Genomic DNA, 21,060 nt, shown 5'->3' with positions numbered 1-21,060 from the left:
GTAACCAATGTTTATGGTCAGGGAACTGTCTAATGTATATTTTTAAATCTCTGTTCTTCAAAAGTCTTTGTTTTAGTTTTTGTGTAATCTATGAACTTTGTTCATCTAAAAGCTATAAAATGCTAAATCAAGTTTTTCCAACTTGAGAATATTTCTACTAAAATAAAAATGTCCCAGAATAGCAGTTAAGCTAGGCATAAAAAAATTCAGATTAATATATTTCTTTTTATATTGATTAAAGCACCGACTCTGCTAAGAAGTAACGAGAACATTTTTATTATTATTTTTAATAACAAACGATACATGAATTTAAGAAAGTGAAAAGTGGTTTCTTTGCTATAAATTATCTTGGAGCTTTGAAAATGTTGATATGCATTTTGCAGTACCCAATGACTTGCCCAGTGTGTTCACCATGGATGATACCCCTTCTCTCTCCATGTCTGCCACCTTCCCTAGTGTCTCTTCCACATTGCAAGCCCTGACCTGGAATCCGAGAAATGCAGAAATTGAGAACAGATTACCTAGTGAAAGTTGGAAACGATATCCTGGCTCATGATTAAGGGAAAGGTAGAACTAGTATTCAAAGGTAATTAGCACTGATTTCAATTCAAGCCACGTCCACCATTTCTACTGAGTACACACCATTTGCATAGAGCTAAATTAGGCATTGTGAAAGACATGAGAGAAATATGAGGGAAAATACATATATTTTAGGAACATATTATGATATATCAAAACATGTGATTTAGAGATCTGAAAATGAATTTAAGGACCAGCTAACCCTTCTCCTTGTTTGAAGATAAAACACAAACTCACAACTATCAGAGACGACGATAAGACCTTCTTCTACTCAGTTTTTTATATGGCTCTCAGAATATAAGGGACATGGCAGAAGAACAACAGTTAACACCATCAGGGAGTCTGAAATTGCTTTAGCCATTCATATTTAGCCATGTTAAAAATACGGACTGGCCACCTCCTTTAAAGTAATGCCACTGCCATGGAAAAAGACAATTTTTAAAATTGTAAACTAATAATATACATTTTAAGAAAAATATATCTAATTTTTTTCATGTGCATACTTTAGGATTCTGTGAAAATTTCATTATATAGCAGGAAATACAGTTATACCAGAGTAAATATAAAGCTAAAGAGGACTTGAAGTAGAAGTTTAAAGGATATATCATCAAACTTTAAATAGGCCTTTCTCTGGCCTGGCTAAATTACTACACTTCTTGATGCTGTTTGCTCCTCATAGCAATTGAAAGCATATGTAATTTAACAGCAGTCCTCAATCCTTTAATAAGCCGTCTTTAAAATACCTTACATGGATTACCTATCTGTAAATCTGCTTCCCATGCAGAATGTGACAGCATTATGGAAATTGTTAGTTCAGTAAAGATGGCATATACCAAAGGGAACTACATCTGCACTGTGTAAGATTGTACCAACATTGGAAGTAATCTTTCAGCATTTATAATACTGCAAAATGCATAATTAAGATTAAGGGCTCATTCTGACCTTCATTATGGACGGTGTATTTCAAATTTGGGAGGTAGGTAAGACAGAAGTGGAACTATGAAGGATCTCAGTAAGATTGCATCTTTTAAATTATATGAAGTTGCTTTTATCTCATAGACTCGGATTGTTCACATTTGTCAGATTAGCAGATAATCATGTGTTCACAGAAAATGGGGTAGAGAATTTAAGATTCAAAAGTTGAAAATCTGAATATATATTTGGCTTAATTCTTTTATTCTAATTTTGAATTATAAGACTTTCATAATCAAATACATATCAAGTTCATCAGAGGTCATCTATACCCTGATTTATTTATCTGATTTGCGTTTATAGATTATCAGTTTCAAACAGATTCAGGTGAGCTAGATCACTAAGTAGAACAACAAACCTGTAAAAAATTAGCAGCATGCAAGCCTGCTTCAAAATTACATGCAGAAACTGCCAGAAATAATGCTATTACTTATAGTTTATCAGTACAACAAAAGAAAATTTAAAGAAATATAATTTTAAGTTGTCTTTCCAAGTTTTCCCAAGTTAGAGTAGAATAAAAATATTTCATAGTTGTGTTTTCTGATAATAAAAGGGACTCTTAAAAAAGGGAGGCAGCTATGTGAATGCTATTGTTTCTTTATGCATATCCTTGGTGAAAAAATATTATCTTGTAAATAATTAGCTCTCTAATTTTTAACAACTTTGGTGGCAAACAAAGTGGAAGGAAGTGAGCCTGTACGTGAGTGCTCAGAAACAAAGCACTCTTCTGGTCATAATCCTCAGTTTGAAAGTTAACAGAAATTGAAATTCTTAAATTTTATGCTACATATCCATATTGAATGAAAGTCACACTTTATTACGCAGGTGACAGAGGAAAGGGATTAAGGGGGAAGGATGTCCATGGTCATGTAAGGGGAAGTGAAGGATTCTTAAAAGACTTACTCGATTTGGTAGGCAATTTCTTCACCTCACTGCCCAGGACACGACCTTAGCTAGACCTATTCCTACAGTGATCCCACTGAGAACACCAGGATGGTGCATGGCAGGGCCCAAAGGGGTAGACTTGGTGAATCCCTAATCTTCTCACTGTGTTCAGCAAAGACTCTTAAAATAAGGTAGATCCTTGTGTGCCTACTGTTATATTCACAGCAGGGATGCTATATTAATATTGCACTGTTAGAGATGAGCCCTAATTACTGACAAGAGTCATAGTTATAGAAAGAAAGTGGGAAAAATATAATCTAGGCCTCTCCATTAAAGATGAAAAGTAAGACAAAGATTCTGCAGAGAGCAAGAAAATCACATTTTGAGGTTATTGCTTTGTTTTCATTTCCATCTACTTTACAAAAGCACTCTTTTTCTCATGTCTAGAGTGGGATCATCTACACTTAGCAAAGAGAAGAAAAAAGGAAAACTTAACTAAACCCAATGTAGAGATGACTTAAATATGTACAAATATATGCTACATAGTTCTATAATAGTACATTTACCTATTTTCTGCTCATAATATTTTAACTCTCCAATGTCTCCAACCTGTAAAAACTTCTTAAGCACCTTTCTTTTCTTCAGTTTTGAGTGATTCTCAGCATGCATGAGTCATTCTGATTTCATCAAATGTGTTTGGTGACTGCACTTAACAAAACACTGAAACGTGAAAACAGAAATCCAACTCTCATAATCATCCAGGTGTAAATCAAATCTAAACATCAACTTCAGAGCTAGGCTACTACAAGTGCTTTCCTGAAACTGAGTATTTAATTAGTTGATCTCCATCAGTTAAACAAAAAGAAGCATGAGCTAAGTTTACAAAACAATTTCAGGTACAGCAAAACAAAATACAAACCATTCTTGCCTGACTTAAATATTTTGGAGTAATATAGACAGGGCTTTAATCTGTGAAGAGACTGCTGCAAATACACTTTTCTTTCCTTCTTCAAGGTTATCGTCCATATTACATATTTTCTCAGGAGACAGAGAAATTTGATCTAACATATTACAGGGAATTGTATGTGGAAGGATTAACAGGAATCTTTATTTCTTAAAAATATTATCATACTATGTCTCTTAATGACTGAATTATATTACATTTATAAAATATGGCACTATTGCTAATGATTCAATGCTGATCCTATGTAGACAGATAGATCTGGATTCAAATTCTGATTCTACTGAGGATGGTTCCTCATTAGTTAAGTGGGGATAAAAATAGTACTTGTTTTAAGGGTTATCTTAAAAAGTAAATGAGACATAATGTATGTGAGTCATATGGATTGTCCTGGCTCAGAGTCAATTCTCCGTAACAGTCATTATTGTTAATATGCTAGAGTACCACTGATAAAGATGTATGTTTGAAATTTGTTCTTAATGTAAAGAAATAGGAAAATATCTTAATAATAATTGAAATTTCTTAAAATTATAATTTGACATTAGATGACCTACTTGGAGGGAAGTCCAACTTCCACAATGAAAATTGAATTGTATCACTTAGTAAAATTAATGTACTTAATTCATTTAATTAAAAGGAAAGGAGGACCTAAAGGCACTGAGTAATTTAAACCATTTGCTCAGAAATATCCAATTCATCAAATAAACAAGAATTGATCGTTCATCAACTGCCAGGCACTGTGATAATCACTTTACATGAATATCTTATTTAGTTTTTAGACAATATTCATAAAGAGTTACTAACACAGTTTTCGTATTACAGATTGGAGACCTGAGTCTCTGAGAAGTAAAGTAACTTTCTCGATATTTTTATGGTAGAATGATTCAAGAAAAATCAGCCACATTTATTAGGAAGTAGAGGCTTTTCTTTAAAAAAATCATAATTGTGATTTTTTTTTTACTCATGCATTTCTTAAACTCCAAGAAAACAGAAAACTCTGAGTCACTGAAGCAAATAATAAAACTTAAAAAAATTTGGATAGGCTGGGCATGGTGGCTCAGGCCTGTAATCTCAGCAGTTTGGGAGCCCACAGGGGGCAGATCACAAGGTCAGGAGATTTAGACCATTGTGGCTAACACAGCGAGACCCCATCTCTACTAAAAATACAAAAAAATTAGCCAGGCGTGGTGGCAGGCACCTGTAGTCCTACCTATTTGGGAAACTGAGGCAGGAGAATGTTGTGAACCAGGGAGGTGGAGCTTGCAGTGAGCCGAGATTGCGCCACTGCACTCCAGCCTGGGCAATGGAGTGAGACTCTGTCTCAAAAAAAAAAAAAATATTTGGGTAATATATTGTATATTTCAAAATAGCTAGACAATAATATTTGAAATGTTCTCAACACAAATAATAAAATGTTTGAAGTAATGGATATCTTCAATACACTGATTTGATCATTACCCACTTCATGCCTATAGTGAGATATCACATGTACCCCATAAATATGTACAAATATTAGATATTAATAAAAATAACTAAAATTTTAAAAATTGGATAATACACCATTTAAAAGATAAATTTTAGTCAGATTTAGTGGCAAGAAGCATGTCTTATAGCTGTCCATATAGAAAATATATGGCCAATGATTGGAGTTCAAATAAAATTTAAAATGGATAATAAAATTAGATTTATGATTAGCACATATAGTATATTCTTGATTTTGAAATGTTTTATCTGGATATGTGCATCTTCTGTGTCTCAGTGTGCTTGACTATGCTTTCCTAAGTATATTTTCGTAAATGTTGGGCATGTAGTGTAGTAGAGCAAAGAAACAACAACAAATAAATGGCTGAGACCTCAGCATTAACAGCTTCATCTGCTCTTCTTTCTCTGTCTTCTTCAAAATGTAACTTAGGATGGAGCTGCTTGTCAGAAGTCCCAACACACTTAGATGCAGTCATCAAAAATAAAATCTCATAGCATCACTTGCAGAATATGCAGGAAAATGAAATTTACTACAGGCATTTAGTCATAAATGTCCCTTGGAACATGATGAGCATCACAGAGTTGCCGACAAGCCGCAGAATAGCCTGCACCAATTCACATAACACTCGACCTTCTCTATACAAGGTTATTTTTGTGAGGGCAAAGCCATTATTCATGGGGCTTTGCTGTTACTCCATTAACTTATTTGCTCAACCAGGAATCACTGGTTCTCTCCATGGAGGACTGGATCAGTATTCTCTTTATGTGACAATTTTATGATGGAAAACAGAGTCCGTAAAATAAACCTTTTTCTCTAATATCTCCACACTTGTGTTTCTATTCCAACTCAACAGAAGGGCACCATGCGACCATAGCTTAGGCTCTTCTCATGTCACGCTCTGCCCATTTCAGTAGTTGCCCACCTATCACTTCTGTCTGCGTTCTACTTTCCAGTCAGTCCTGCAAACGCCCATACTTTCTCTGGAAACATCATTTAAAAAATGTCATTGCTCTGTGCAGAAAGAATCTCTAGCTTTCTACGGTCTGCTCATCAATGAAAAAAATCTTTAACCTAGTATTCAAAGCCTCTCACACATGCCTTGGAAGTAGCTTCCTAGTGCTCTTCTTTACTCTCCTACTCATAAACATTATCCTCCATCCTGAACAATTTTCCATTTCTTGAATACAAGTGGTTTTGTCCTGTTTTTATGTGTTTGTTTACAACAAATTCCAGAATGAGCATGGTACCTATCTGGAGTTTGGTAAATCACATCCATATTTCAAAGGCAAATGCCAATTCCAACCCTTTGGCTTTACATAGGCAGAAGTAATCTTTTCTTCATCCATATTCCAATAGATGGTCTGCGTTCTTCATAAAGCACTTAATGTATGCTACATTTAATTACATACTTATGAACATCCCATTTGCAGGAATCTGATTATATGATTCAATAATAAAATAATAATAATGCAACTGAATCTTCTATGCCAGTCGTCTTTAAAATTTTTATGTACTTGCACATCCATAAGTAAAATAATTTCGAGTATGCACCCCCCACATATAGATGTTTATGTTTAAATTATTTGCATATTCTACTCTATGAACACATTGTAGTCATTATAACACACATACAAATGTAGACATTGTAAAAAGAGAGATTAATAGGTGTTCTAACAATTTGTTCTCCTTGAAATACATGCACCCAACTTTTGAGGCCATTCTGGACATTAGCAGTATAAAAATTAAGCAAATGCTTTTTCTTATCGCCTTATAAACTAGGTCCAAAAATAATGCAAAAAATTAAATAAATCACAGCTCATTATGTTCATAGTAGATCCATGATTGTGTTTCTTTGGAGTCCACTATAGACCCTAAAAGAGCATGACTTGTACATAATCAATAGCTACTAAGAATGTTTTCAAATAAAAGAAGATGGTTAGCTTTTGCCTAAATGTTTTGCCTGAAGTCAATTTAGTTTATTACTTGAGTAGAATTACAATTTGTATTTTTATAGTTTTTAACAAGTAGAAACATGTTTACCTATCATTCCTTGAAATTCACAAGAGTTGTATGAGATAAACTCTGTAGGACAGCATAGTTTTTCCATCAATCACTCTAGACATACCATGTGTCAGAAACTATTCTAGGTACTAATGAAACACCAGTGAGCAAGTAACTCAAATCACTACCCTCACAGGGTTCACACCTCCATGGGAAGAGATACACAATAAACAAGAAGAAACTAAACTAACATGACAATTCAGAGCGTATAAGTGTTAGAAAGGAAACAAAACATTATGATAAAAACAGAAAATTATTTGGTAATTGTGGGGAAGGAAGGTATAGTCAAAAATAGTGAGGGTGGTCAAAAAGTCTCTTTAGGAACAGGGCGCTTGAGCCAACCTTGAATGAGTAGTCAGAAGCAACTCTGTGAATAGCAGAATGAGAGAGTACAAAATAATTAAAGAAATAGGAATAAGCTTTATGTGTCTGAGGAATTAAAAGAAGGCTAACATAGCTTGGGGGCTATTGAGTAGGAGAGGTAACAAGAATTTCAATCAGGAGCTTTAGAATCAGACAGATTGGGGTCAAATGCCATCTCCTTTATCAACTCTGTGACTTTGGAAAAGTTACTCTTAGGCAAAAGGTTAATAAAACTGTTCTTACCTTCTGCATGTGAAATTAACTTGAGCGTAATTCTCTAGATAGTTTCTCTAGTAATCTGATAAAAGTTGGAATGTTAATAATATTATTAGGTAATAGTGCTTTTGGTAAAAATGACCACTGATTGGTAGATGGCAACTGAGGTGGGGGAGAATAAATACATTATTCGGTATGTGATGAAGAGGCCATACTTAGAGCTTTTCAGTTTGGTGGCTCATAAAAGACATGCCCCTGGGGATTTGGGGTGTGAGTTATTATGAGAGATATTAGTTCCTGTGGGTCATGAGGCTTCTGAGTCAGGGCTACTCCCACAGGTATCCAAGGTGAGTCTCATTTCGTTGTACCTGAGCTGCCACCAAAGGAGAAGATATCTCCTGAGCAGCTCAATGGCTAGAGAATGAACTGCTGTCTAGACTTCTGCAAGGACTCCTACTCAAAAGGAATCCCTGGTGCGGAAGCTTGTGGTCCCTGTCCGATATCCTTCTCAACACACTGGCCCAGTGTAGCTTACGGTAGTAGCTTTCTCAGTCTGAAGGTTGGGCCCCTGATGGTCAATGCAAGCTAAATCTGTTTCCTCAACTGTTAAGTGAGAACAATAAGAGCACTGGCTTATTCTGAGAATTAAAGAACATCATTTTAACATAATGATCTTGTGGAGCATCAACATCAATCAAATGATTCTATAACTGTGAATTATTCTGTTATTAGCCTTATTATGCTTTCACATGTGAGAAAACTTCAGCTTAGAGAGATAACTGCCTTATTCAGGGTGAACCCTGGGCAACATCAAAGTGAAGACGATAACCTCTCCCTGGCATCCTAATTGAGGTATATGTCATGTGCCATTCTTGCAACACTAGTTCAAGGCTATGCAAGTTCCTTAGGATATTCCATAGTGTGCAGGATACAGAGATGGATAAAAGTTTAGAAGTTCTTCTGCCTCCTAATCTCAAATTGACCTAATGATGTCACTGGAAGAGTAAATATAAGGAAGATCAAGAAGCTAATGGGATAAATCATCTGTTTCCCTTTTTCTCTCTTTCAGTCTGTATCCCCTAGATCATGGACAGCCTATTGATCCTTCTAACTCTGCAGCAAAGCTTCCAAGTTAAAAAAGAAATTAAGTCTCTCAACACCATTATTTATTCAGCTGCACACATGTCTTGAACTGCTGAAATATAAAAATGAAACCAAAGTAGTGCATTCAGTTTCTATCTAATCACTTTTAAAAAAAATGCCATGCAGAAGATGTTTATCACAATCACCATCATCATCGTCACCACTGCTGCTGCCACTGCATCACCATCCATTATGAACAACACCAACTTAATCATGTCCCTGATTCAACTGTTTTCAACTTGTTTAGACATAAAATAATGACAGAGCTGTGATTGTTTGCCAAAAATTTTTTTTATGAGCATCTTAATAACCAAGTCATAATAACCCAGTTATTTCCATCAACAAAAAAATCTGAATAGCATTTGGTTTGTCTGGGTATCAGCAGAAATGCTTATGTGAATTTAGCATTTATTATAACTGATGAAGTCCTTTTAACTGGAGTGTATTGTAATAATATGTCTGCAAAACATAATACGTCTGTGAAAGATAATGAAATATTTTAGCATTTGCAATAAAAAGGTACTGAAGTCTCAGTTCGTTTTTAACTCTAACAATTATATCAACATCTATATTTTACTCTTTTTAAAAAGTATGATGTGTGACTTGATAGAATACATGTTAGGATTCTAACATGTTAAGAAGTACAGAGCTAATTAACTTGGTTGAGGTGGTTAGAGAAGGCTTCCATAAGAAACGAAGGATTTAGATAGGAAGGAAGAGTAGAAAATGCTTAGGTCAGGAAGGGAGTGGAGGTGGATGATCAGAGAGAGGGAAGTACATAAAAGATGAACAGCATATGCAAAGGCTGTGGATATTACAAATTCTGACCAATATGAACGATGGAAGAAAAGGTCAGTGTGGAAGTTGAATAGTAGGTGGGGTAGAGCCACCATATAGGCAATTTATTTGAACACTGATGAGTAATTTATTCTGTATTGGTATGCTTCTTATATGCTCACATTAAAGCTACTATATTACTACAATATTTCTGAGTAATTTATGTTTACTATATACATAATAGACAATATTTGCTAAGTACATGATAGAGAATGAGAAGAGTGTCATGTATTCACGAAGATCTAGACTTATTGTCTGAGCCTTGAAAATAATGTCTATTCAAAAACATATGCCTTGAAAAATATTTGTGTGTATACATAGGTAAATGTATAGAAGACTATATATCTTCCTTCTAATGTGTTCCAAAGGATTTCCTGTGCTATCAAATTTATTTTCAACAAAAAACTATGAATAGTGTATAGATCAAATACATACAGAAAAGTTAAATGTCTTGCTCAACATTTTAAATTATTTTCTCCCATTAAATATTGTATTTCTTCCACCCAAAACTTTGCCTAAATTTTACATGTCTATATGTTCCATAAATGAAGCAACTAGTGCCAAATAATTTTTATTTTTTGTTTGAATAAAACTACCTATAATAATTTTCCTGATTTATAAAATTACTCAATATTTAAAAGATTATATCATATTTACATTTGCCTTTTATTTTTTACTATTTTCTTCACTTTGATTGAAAAATGTCATAAGCAGCTTGTAACTTTGTTAGTAAAATCCTTTGATCCTCACTGTAGAGATCATCAGAACTCCTGATCAACTTATACTTAATTGGCCCAGTGTTATTTTATTGAATTTTCCCATTAGCCATATTTATAGGCTCTTCATAACTTAATTTTCTATAATTTTCATTATTTTAGTTAAAACATTTTAAAGTTGAGTAGTTCAACCATTTAAACCTTATTGATTTCATCTGCTTTTCAGGTTATTTATGAACCCACTTTCTTTCTAGTGTTTCTTTTTCACCTGATATCATTGTAAGTGCCCCTTTGATGCCACTTACCCCTTTTAGCCAACATTAATTCACTCAACTTTATTTTCTTTTTTGCCCTTTCTAGCCCTTAGAGCTTAAAAATTTACATTCAATATACTATGTATTCTTCTTTTATTTCTTTCCCTTCTCCATTTTCATAATGTGTTCTTTTTATGTTCCTAATTCTTGATTGATCCTCCCATGCCACATCCTTTATGTGGCTAAGTTTTCTAATTCAACATGATACTTATAAGCCTGTTCTAATTTCCTTCAAGTTTGGGATCTAATTTTTTGATGCTCCTGTTTTACTGCTTTAGATTTTGATATCCATTTTTATATTTCATCTACTTGATTTATATATTCTAAATAATTGCCTTAAAGTCCAAATATTATGCCAGGTTTTATTATCAGTGACACACATAATTGTACTGTGAAAGACTAGAACTGGATTTATATATGTGTTGTTCTGGGTTTCTTATTTATACAGTTTACATCTTCTTCACAAGTTTCTAGACAATTTTAATTTAGACAATTTTAATTACAAAAAGTAATCCCTTAGCTTCTTGGCTTTTTCATTCTCTTTTAGTCCAATGTGATTTCGTTGAATAAATATATGGCAGTGGGTTTTATTAATACATTTCCCTGAGATATCAAGATTCTCTTACAAATGTATAGTTTTGCGGCGAAACTCAGTCTAATAGTTCTCAAAAGCTAACTGCTGTAATAAATAGACCCCAATATGTATAATGACTCAAAAACAGTATATATTTCTTATGCATTGGGGAGGGGAACAGGGTGGCAGTGTGACTTTCCTCCATAAAGCCATTCAAGAACCTAGGCCGATGGAGACTGAATCCTTCAATATGTGGCTTCCACAGTCATGCTGAGCACCATCTCCATTTGAGCCAGACAAAGGGAAAAACAGCATGGAGAAGCATGTGACCTGCAGTTAGTAACTCTCACCACCATGTGCATTTCATTGGTAAAAACATTCACACACCACATTTAACTACAGGGGACACTGGGAAATTTGGTCTAGCTGTGTGCATAGGAGGAAGAGGGGAACCTGGATTTTGCCAAGCAGCCAGCAGTTCTGCCACACAAAGTGAAGGAAATACTGTTTTTTCCAATACTAGCAGAGACTGTAAATAATAAATGTGAAATTGAAAAGAAATAATGAAAACTAAAAGGGATGTGATGTGATAAGTTTTCTGTAGAAACACATTAAAGCTAAGCCTTGTCTAGGATGACCACCTATATGATTTTTTTAAATTTTCATGTCAATACCGTGTGCTAACTATGAATGTTAAAACTTTATAAAATAACAAAGTGGAAGTAGTTATTTGTTTAAAAAGCAGTTGTGCTATATAGTACTATACATTGTACTATATAATGCAATTTAGGAGACCTAAGCATGGAAAAAGAAAAAAATTGAGGTAAGCCAAGAAATGTTCAGAAATAAGTATATTTCCTACATATGTTTCAAACATGTGCTGTCAACTCAGAAGAAATGAACACTTATTCCTTATACCCTGATGCCCTCACATGAACTTGAACTGCTGGCCAGAGAGGAGCCATTAAGGAAATTTCACAACATGAAGCCTCCAAAAAAATGCTGCTACGGTTCAACACGAAAATTTTGGAAGACGCAGCATTAGTCTCAGAGAAAATGGGAAGGAAATTACGATGTTAAAAAAAAAATCAAGTAAATGGTACTTTGATAGGCAAAACGACTGTTTAATTGTCTTGTTGGCAGGCTGAACTAGGAACCGAAATGGATTTCAGTTTAATGTGTTTTCATAACAATGGAAAGCGGAACATCTAATCTTTAATTACAGTTGCCCCCCACCTACTGTATAGGAATGTTGTTAGGGCAAGTAAGATAGAAGATGAGAAGTGCTTTGAGCTTCTTGGTACAGAACTATAGAAATTCAATAAAGTTTAAGGTGTTTATTAATATTATGATCATTATTATAGTCTCAGTTTCTCTCAGTTGGGTTTCATAAGAGCTTCCAATCAAAAGTGGATTTATTTTTACATTAATACTTAGAAAATTATATATCACACAAAACTTCCCGGAAGGACTACTTTCTCCGGAAATACTAGAATTCTCTGTATTATTTCAAGTACAATGAGTTAACTGAGCCTGAATTTTACTTTGTCTATTTTTATATAGTATTGAGTCTTCATGTCCCCCAAATGAAATATCCCTTTGCTTTCTAACAGACACACTTCCAAAAATACATCAAGTGCTTGGCAATCCTGTGAGGATAAAGGTATGCTTCTACATTTTACTTGAGTTACACTCTATATCAACTTCTCAAAAGTGAAATGCAAAAGTTGCAATCTGCTCTTTCCACTCGGATTCAAGACATATTAGAGAAGCTGCCAAAAGACTGACTAAAGTAAAATAAACAGAGATACCAGGGCATTGCTGGGGAAAAAAAAGTCAAATTTTTTCCTCATAAAGTGTCATAAAAAAATCACTTGTGTTTTTAAAAAAAATGCTTCCACATCTTTTGAGTAGAAAATATTTTGACTGAAAATGCAACATAGGTAAGCACACTATAGATCTTCAATAAATGAGGACATTAAAATTTTAAAAAAGTTTTATGAGGCAACTCATGGTTCCCTTGCTGGTTTTACTTTTCTGCATGGTATTTATCATCTGATACATTTTCCATTTACTTATTTGCTTAATGAACTGACTGTAGAATTCTATGCAATATGTTAGACACTAATCACATGTGGCTAATTCAATTTAAATTAGTTAAAATTGAAAATTCAGTCCTTAATCTGACTGACCACGTATCAAATGTTCTATAGCTACATGCATCTAGTGGCTTCTGTATTGGACAGTAAAAAAATAGAACATTTCCAGTGTCACAGAAAGCTTTGTTGGACATTGCTTTTAGTTAAGAATACTTTATATTCAATCAAATTTATACTGTTTTCATTTTCTAAAACAGAATTCAAGATGATAGTTTAACACTGGAATTATTTTTCCTATCGAACGCATGCCTGTATATCTTTTATAATCAACAGTGTGAATGACAAAGTTATTACTAAATACAGAATTCTTGTGTTGTTTTAGGAATAAAGAACCACAAACTTGTCCGCTGACCTCAGCAGGTAAATTCTTTATGTCGATATAGTTGGAAAGTATCAAATAGGACTTCTGGGATAAGATTAAAATGTCCTACCATGTATTGGGACATGCTAAGCACTAGAGATTTTTATATGCTCCTGGTATAAAAGTGGGGTCAATTTTATTAACCCCACATACAGATGAGGAAACTGCTAGTTGAGAAGAGTTAGTATGTACCAGGATACAAACTTACCCCACTCCTCTAACTGTAAAAATCCTACTCCTCATTTTATTATTTGCTATATTATTTTAACTATACTGAAAATTCAACTAACCATGTTTTGTTTGGAATTAGCTTTGGTTTTAACCCATGCTAAATTTTCAGCCTAATGAAGTGCTATCTTAGAGATGACCTAACAGCTGCCTATTAATTTCAACCAAATTGCAGTATTTTCTTTTGGCTCCCTGCCACCTTTTCCCCATACCCACTGCCTTATTTTGCAAGACTGTTTGTGCTAATATCTACAAAAATATCTCACCCAATAAAAGCCAATATCTCAAGGTGAAAATTAAGGTAATTTTTGACACCCCAATTTTTCTTCTATTTAAAAAAGTATATATATGTCTATATTTTCAGGACAAAGGTAAATCTACAATGCACACATTTCATATCAAAATCTCAAGTCCTTTGTGAAAAAAGGAAGAGATGTATATAACAAATTAAGTAATAACTAACTAGTGTCATTTCTATATTAAGTATAACTCAGTTATTCTCAAATCTGATGTATAAATGTGGCCTGCCGCAATCCTATTCAGGGAAGCTGTAATATACTTCCCTGAGTGTAAATAAGAGGAATAAGCTCATCAATGATTTCTCTATCATTACTCTACGTTATCATGATATCCTCAAGGTGTTTTAGGTTCTTTGTCCTATTCAACTTGGAATGATCCATCCATTCATTCATTTACTCATTCAATAACGTTTAATAGACACCTGTCATGTACTGGACACTACTAAACATTGGGGATACAAAAATGAACAAACAGTCTTTGATCATAAAGAGCTAAATTCTAGTGCTAAACACACGAATTGGGTAGAATTTAACAAGTGTATTAATAAAGATATTTACACATTATTTTAGAAAGTCAGAGAAAGCATTTCTAATTCAGCCTGGAAAAATCTGAGTCAGCTTCTTAGAGAGGGTAATCTCAGGGCTGATTCTTAAGAGATGATGATGAAGAATAAATCAGAAGAAAGGAAAGAGGTAGTTTTGGTAATTTTGGTTAGACTGGACGTAATAAGACATGGCAAAGAAGCCAGAAATATTGCTGTGAAGGAGGAAGGAAGATTGTCTGGGTGTGTGTGGCTGGTGAATGGCTGCTTGTGCACACACACATATCAAAGTATACTCAGACATTTTGTGTATAGAAAAAGACCACGGAAATAGACTCATAGTCATCCATTGTGTAATTTCTCAACTTTGTATCCTCCCTGTTCCCAATAAAATGTGTGTTGATTCCACGAGGCTGTTTGAATGATGACACTCACTTTATAAATGCAAAGCAAATTCCTATTTGGGAGCTTATCGGCAGTTTGCATGTGCATCGGAAAACCAGAAAACCACTGCTCCTCTGTGGTCACATACCAACGGGGCCAGGCAGAGGTAGAGATTTCCACAGCCTCATTACAACACAGGTACTTGCTATGGCCTGAATGCTAAAATCTCACTAAAATTCTTAGGTTGAAATCCTAGCCCCCAAGTGATAATATTAGGAGGCAGGGCCTTCAGAAGGTGATTAACTCATGAGGACAGAGCCCTCATTAATGAGAATTGTGCCCTTATATAAAGGGGCCCGAGGGAACTAAACTGCCCTTCCACCCTGTAAGGACATAGAACAAGAAGATGCCCTCTATAAGGAGGACAACATCTTGATCTTGGACTTCCCAGCCTCCGGAACTGTAAGAAATAAATTTCTGTTGTTTATAACTACCAGTCTGTGGTATTTTGCTACATCAGCCTGAACAGATTAAGATAATACTCAAAGTGATTGAACTGAACTGACTCTTGTGCCATATCCCAGAAGACACCCTACCAATAAACTACTTATGTGGAGTGGGATTTAAAGAATCCCATGATGGAGACTGATTAGATGCTTTCCAAACCAACTTTACCCATATTTTAGAGCATACAGCTGGATTACATTCCCCAGCTTCCCTTGCAAGTAGATATAGCATGTGACTGAGCTCTGGCCATTCCTCTCTAGGGTTATTGTAGTTATTTTCTAAGTTATTTCCGTTCTTCTGTCCTGTCTCCCTATTCTCTACAAGGCAGAAGGAACAATCTTACAAAAATGTATAAATCCGATCATGTTAAACTTTGCTCCAAACTCTTCAATAGTTTTCCATTCTTACAACTGCCTACAAGGATCTATCTGATCTCTTCCATCATAGCACTGATTGCTGTGACCTTATTTTCTGTATTCTATAAAATCTCATAGTTCAAATGCTCCAGCAATACTAGCTCCTTTGCTATTCCCAAAGTGCGTTTGTTCTTCCCTCCACCTGGAACTGTTTCCCCAGATGTCCATCACGTGTCACCCACTCACTGTCTTCAGATTCCTGCTCAAATGACAGGAGAATGACGATGCCTTTCTGGAAGAGCAAACTTGCCCCTCCTTACCTTGTGACTTGTGCCTCCACCAATTGGTTCCCTTCCTGGCTTTGTGTCTCCTCATGATACTTATTACAGAGTGGCAATATGATGTTGATATTAATCACATGGCTTGTAATGGCTTGAAAGGAAGATATGTAGCTTTAATTATTCCCTTATAATTTCAATCATTCTTGTACCTCATTTGTGAAACTTTCGGGCCCTCATTTTTCTCATGTCTGAGTTATTCACTTAGTCGTTTATTTAATTTTGCCACTTATTTGTTGAGAAGCTACATTGTATCAGGCACTGTATCAGACAATGGAGATAGAGCAGTGACTGAGGAGGCCTCCTGCACAGGGTAACAGCCTTCATGGAGTTTAGTCCATTGGGGAAGGCAGACACTAAACCCTAATTATGAATGTGAGTGTTGAAATAAAGACACAAAGCACACACAACTGAGTAATCATAGAGTGCAGTTATGCCAACTGGTTTCCCCTAATGTCCTTTGGGCCATAGTAATTTATAAGTATATTCTGACACTACTTATTTACAGGGGGAAAAAGGAAGGGACCAGGGAGGGAACTAACAATTATTCAATGCCAAGTGTACCATGAATACATACCAGAAGGTTCTCTAAAACACCACAAGGTAGTTATTACTCTTCCCACTTTCAGATATGAGGAATCCATCACTCAGATGAACATTATTATTCCCACTATAAAGATGAGTAAATTAAGGGATGAAACTCTTCTTAATACACACACACAATCATGTACCTTATCACAGTGCTACTTACAATCTACAGACAAACTATTACTGTGTGGCAGAATATAAATCAATGTACAGTTTCCTTTCTCCAGAAAGTGTTGCTACAAATAATGTCATCAGAACTAAATAGTATGTTTTGTAACTAATTTACACTCTGTGCATTCTGAAAGGGGTAGTGAGGAATGGGATTGTAGTGAGGTAAGAGACAACCTGGTGGGATGGATCCCAGGAACTGATGGCAAGAGGGCAGGGCACAGACATGAGGAGATAGGGCAGTGAAAGGTATGGCTGAAGAACTAAAAAGGAGTCATGTAATATAAAACATTTATATGACCCTATCTTCATAATAATGAGAGGCCACTGATGACTCATGAGTTTGATTATCATAAAGAGTGCTCTGGTCATACCTAATTAATCATTTGAATTATTTTGCATGTGCAAATTATATTTTCACATCCATTATAAAGGTTTCCATTCCACTTTTAGTGGTTTTCTTATCCATTACGTTCTTTTCATAGTAAATAAATACAGATATTGATGCTTTCTTGTATTTCTGGTAATTAGTTTATATTGCTTATTGTTTGCTCCTTGATATTTTTGTGTGTTTTTTTTTCATGTAGTCAATAAACAATTTCAGTGGATAAACGGAATAATTTTTATTTTCATATTATAAGAATATAGTTATTATTTGGTTTCACGAAGCATTTTAGGGATCCCAAAGTCTTTTAGAGCTTATAAAAACATTCCACATCCTCAAAGTGTATCAAGGACCCAAGAGATTCTTTTTCTTGTGAAGTCAATTAGGGGTCCAGGCATATTCACTGGTAGTTTCAGTTTCTCTGAGATATCACTGACTGACAATGAAAACGGCACATAATTTCTCTTTTTTCTTTTATCACATACAAAATAAAGGCAATACTACATACCCAATTCCTGCTTGTCTCATGGAAGACAGTAAACAGATGAATTAGAATGCAGATAATGACATACATAATTAGGAAGTAGAATAAAGTATTCCCTGTGCTTTGGAGGAGGAGATTATCAATTCCAAGGCATCATTATAAATCACAATTTATTTCCGATACTTAAAGCAAGGGAACGGAGAGCAGCTCAGTTCAAATAGCGAGACAGAATTTTCTGATTTCTGTTTCTTTGCTTCTGTTTCACTATCTATTTACATTCTTTGAACTCTTAAAATAAGCAAGGCCAGTAGTAGGCATTTTCAATCCGCTACAACACAGGTTTTCTCATGTAAGAACATTTGTTACCCAAACATCCTAAAAAAGAAAATGGAAGACTTGAAGGTCCACAGCTGACAATGCAGTATGCAAGCCTCCAACACTAGATATTCAACACTTCTTCAAGCTGACACAAGTAGCTTCTTGGCAAGTATTTTGTTTCAAAATATTCTCATGATCTCTATTTCAAATAATAGAGGGAAATACAGTTTAACAGACTTCCCTAGAACAAAATGTGGAGAACAAATCAAATATTATATGTAATTTACCTTATGCAAACTTGCAGCATCGAATTTTGAAATGTTGGTCAACTGAAGCTCTTAGGAGTAAAGTTTCTTGATGAAATATAAAATCTATTTTCCTTTTTAAAAAGCCCAAAGTACCAAACAACTACTATGCATTTAGTATTTGGTTATTACAAAATGTTTTTGTACATATTGCTTTCTTTTATTTTTTTAAGACAATCTTGTTCTGTTACCCAGGCAACAGAACTTCAGGTTGGAGTGCAGTGGCATGCTCACAGCTCACTGTAGCCTCGACTTTCTAGGCTCAAGTGATCCCTACACCTCAGCCTCCCTAGGAGCTGGGACTAAAGGCACACAACACTACCCTCGGCTAATTTTTTTTTTTTTTTTTTTGAGAGACGGGGTTTTGCCATGTTGCTCAGACTTGCTTTTATTCTTATAATTCCATTATGTATGGACTTTCAATAAACCACTCTCACCAATTAAGTTTCCATGATTTGCCCAAGTTTGAGAAACAGTATTTGAAAGCTGGTCTTCAAGCTCCAAATTGAGTATCTTTGTTAAGCACACTGCAGCTAAATCTAAAAGTGCTTTTATAAACAACAGAGGTAACAAACTCAAATGCTTACAGGGGCCAGATGGTCAACATAAATGTAGAAATCAGGTCAGATGAGGAATGAAGTGAACTCCCAGCAAAGACCACTATCTAAATGGGAAGGGGCTACTTGACAATCATTTGTTGCCATGTAGGATTAGGACACTAATGTTGCCCAATCATCCTACTTTAAAGAGAATGTAGAAATACTAATTTTTAATGTGTAACATCTTCTGAATTTTTTAAATGATGGCAATAATTAAAATTTGCACATAATGCATTTGCAGGTGGCACATAGAAAGTAGGCTATCAACTCATCTCCTCTGTTGCACATACTCTTATCTGATAATCAAATAAGAAAAAATAACCCATTTTACAGATAAAAACACTAAAGATCAAGAAAGAGTTTTTTACTTGTTTAAGGTCACACAGGCTAGCAAGTGGCAGTGATGTGACTCAAAACTCAGCCATTATTCTTTACACTTCATTTCACTGCCTTGATTATTTTGTGATGTGTCCAGAAATTAGAGAGAAATCAAATTATGGCATTATATAATTGTGTGCTTCTACTCTATTACGCTGCATTATGCTGATTGAGCCAATGACATAGCACACTCTGCTGTGCAGATATTTCACAGCCACTGTAGCTTGACTGTCACGACCTGAGGGTTGATTTAAGCACTGGTACATGGTATTAGAACTCCCAGGGTGGTTACCAATGGAATAAGAGAGAAAACCGGAGGATAAAAGTGGACAATTTCCAGTTAAAATTACCATACTGCAATTTTGTTAGTTATCAGACTTAGTACACAGCAGCTTATCTGACAAGAAATTGTCCTTTTGGGCATGATTCAACCTAGAGATGTCTGATTTCCTCATATGTGGTGTCCAGATGGTCCTTTCTGCTCTATGTTGAGACCAGGAGGCAAAAAGGCCATTTCTAAAACAGAGACAATGAAAGTAAGTGCAGGGTGGAAATGCACAAGACTGGTCAACATAATGTACTCAATCAGATTATATTTTTAAAACCAATTCTGTATTACTGACAGGGGCAATTGATGAGGGAGAGAAAAGAGTACTATCTTTTAGAGATTTTGTTGCTAGAGGTGCTATTACATGTGACTAGCAGCTGATTAGATAGGTTCCGTGGTCATATAAGCTCTGAAATAAAATCTGGAAAAGCAAAGAGAGGGCTGACAAAATGCACAACAGAAGCCTAATGTTCTACTTGAGAAATATTGCTTCTTTCTTTCACTGAAGAATTAATTCCGTGCCAAACTTCTGTATCTCCTACATGCTAATGACAGGAAGAGTCAGTGTGTGAGGAGAAAAAAGGTGTAAAGAACTTGGCTAATAAAACAGTCAATGGTAAATAATCCAGGTAGAATGGAACACATAAACTCCACAGTAAATACTTTTTAAAAATCCTCTAAAATGCCCAATTTATGATAACATCTTATGAGCAGCTCCAATATACAACATTGGATATTTGCATAGGATATTACAGAGCCATCTATTACAGTATTCAACAAAAAGAAAGTACCTCGAAACACATTTTGTTCATTTGGAAGTACAATAACTTTGTCAGTTAAAATTTGGAAAGCTTCCCAGTTTTCAGCCATAAAATGGTAATGCTAGACATATCATTTAAAAGTGGGATCTCCTAGAAGTTAATTCAGTTGACAGGGTCACTTTTAGACTTTATTTTTTTTCTTATGTTTTTGCACTGAAAATAATTCCCAAATCCTATTATTCAAAGCACTGGAAGTTACTATAGCAATTCATGGCTCTGTTCACATTCACGGTACCTCTGAACTAGATAGCTACTGAAAAGAAAATACCCTCTACAATACAGATCATGGAATTTATGGTGTTTTCAGAAAGGGAAACAAACCAGAGACACTTATTTGTTTTTTTTTTTTTTTTTTTTTTTTTTTGAGACTGAGTCTGGCTCTATCGCCCAGGCTGGAGTGCAGTGGCC

General features: G+C 34.9%; 1 protein-coding gene and 1 long non-coding RNA gene across 6 annotated transcripts in view; both read right to left on the bottom strand.

Moving 5' to 3' along the window:
* The window catches only part of ZFPM2 (zinc finger protein, FOG family member 2), a 501,246-nt gene that overhangs the window by 121,754 nt on the left and 358,432 nt on the right, over nt 1–21,060 (bottom strand). The window lies entirely within an intron of this gene.
* LOC103887032 overlaps nt 261–21,060 on the bottom strand; it is a 47,202-nt gene continuing 26,402 nt past the window's right edge. Inside the window, exons 2-3 of the long non-coding RNA XR_650950.3 lie at nt 3,003–3,156; nt 261–483 (exon numbers count right to left, since the gene is read on the bottom strand). This is a non-coding gene — a long non-coding RNA (uncharacterized LOC103887032). The remainder of the gene's footprint in view (nt 484–3,002; nt 3,157–21,060) is intronic.

The sequence above is a fragment of the Papio anubis genome, chromosome 8 (assembly GCF_008728515.1).
Source record: "Papio anubis isolate 15944 chromosome 8, Panubis1.0, whole genome shotgun sequence".
In the NCBI taxonomy this organism is placed as follows: Eukaryota; Metazoa; Chordata; class Mammalia; order Primates; family Cercopithecidae; genus Papio; species Papio anubis.
The sequence above is the reverse complement of the archived record's forward strand: the minus strand, read 5'-3'. Positions and strand labels throughout refer to the sequence as shown.